The sequence below is a fragment of the Protobothrops mucrosquamatus genome, unplaced genomic scaffold, assembly GCF_001527695.2.
Source record: "Protobothrops mucrosquamatus isolate PMUCROS unplaced genomic scaffold, P.Mucros_1.0 scaffold_284, whole genome shotgun sequence".
Taxonomy (NCBI): Eukaryota; Metazoa; Chordata; class Lepidosauria; order Squamata; family Viperidae; genus Protobothrops; species Protobothrops mucrosquamatus.
This window is the reverse complement of record NW_015386360.1, coordinates 573,587-575,235: the sequence shown is the minus strand read 5'-3', so window position 1 is coordinate 575,235 and position 1,649 is coordinate 573,587.

The window sequence follows — 1,649 nt, the reverse complement described above, 5'->3', positions numbered from 1 at the left end:
ATTTGAAATATATGAAACATAATACATTCTGCAATGCAGATAAACCTGGAAGATGGTTAGCTTATCAATTACGTAAGAAACAAAAACAAAGACTTATTGAGAAAATAAACTACAAGGGTAAAGAAGTTTTTCAGCAGGACCTGATTAAAAGGGCTTTTTCGGAATATTTTTCTAAATTATATGCCTCTGAGAATATACAATCTTTTGAAATAGATAATTATTTGCAACAAGCAAATTTGCCTTGTCTTACTGATGATCGAAAAGGATTGATGAATTGTTCGATTGTGTTGGAAGAGATTACAGAGGCAATTAAACAATTGAAGGTTGGTAAGGCCCCTGGTACAGATGGGTTTATTGCAATTTATTATAAAAAACTGTCTGAAGAAATGTTAGAACCCTTGAGATGTCTTTTTAATGATATCTTAATGGGAGGACAAATACCGCCATCTTGGAGGTGTGCATTTATTTCACTCATACCAAAGGAGGATCAAGATATGACTCAGCCTAAAAACTATAGGCCAATATCTTTATTGAACACAGCCTTGCGCACAGTCACCCACGCTCTTGTCACGTCCCGCCTGGACTACTGCAATGCTCTCTACATGGGGCTCCCCTTGAGGAGCACCCGGAGGCTCCAGCTAGTCCAGAATGCAGCCGCGCGGGCGGTGATGGGAGTGACTTGTCGCTCCCATGTAACGCCGCTGCTGCGCGAGCTGCACTGGCTGCCGGTGGCTTTCTGGGTGCGCTTCAAGGTGTTGATTATCATCTTCAAAGTGCTCCATGGCATCGGACCTGGTTACCTCCGAGACTGCCTTCTGCCTCCGATTACCTCTCATCGGCCGATACACTCCCACAGAGAGGGTCTCCTCAGGGTGCCGTCAGCCAGACAGTGCCGGCTGGCGACCCCCAGGGGGAGGGCCTTCTCTGTTGGAGCTCCCACCCTATGGAACGAGCTACCCCCAGAGATCTGGGTGATTCCGGATCTCCCCTCCTTCCGCTGCGCCCTCAGGACATGGCTATTTAAGTTAGCAGGACTGGCCTAAGGGTTATTTTAATTTGGTTTTAAAATAATTTTTTAAAAAAAGCCTTAGAATAATATTTCATTTTAATTAATATTTTAAATTTTGTATTTTTGTGTTCAAGTATTTGTTTTTTAAATGGTTGTAAGCTGCCCTGAGTCCGCAGGGAGAAGGGCGGGGTAGAAATATAAGAAATATATATAACACGGATTATAAGATTTTTGCAAAAATATTAGCTAATAGACTAATGCAAGTATTGAAACGGATTATTCATGTGGACCAGTCTGGATTTATAAATGGAAGATATATGAAGAACAATGTCAGACAAATTGTGAATTTGTTGGAGTATTTGGACAAAAATAATCAAATTCCGGCGGCTCTTATCTTCTTGGATGCTGGAAAAGCCTTTGATAAGTTGGATTGGCAATTCCTGCTACGGTTGGTTGATAGAATGAATTTTGGGGACAGATTTTTGTCAGCGTTAAAGGCTATCTATCAACTACAATTTGCTCAAGTGATAGTAAATGGAGGTTTGACAGAATCAATTAAAATTGAAAAAGGTACAAGGCAAGGTTGTCCACTATCACCTTTATTGTTTATTTTGACTTTGGAGATCTTATTAATCAAGAT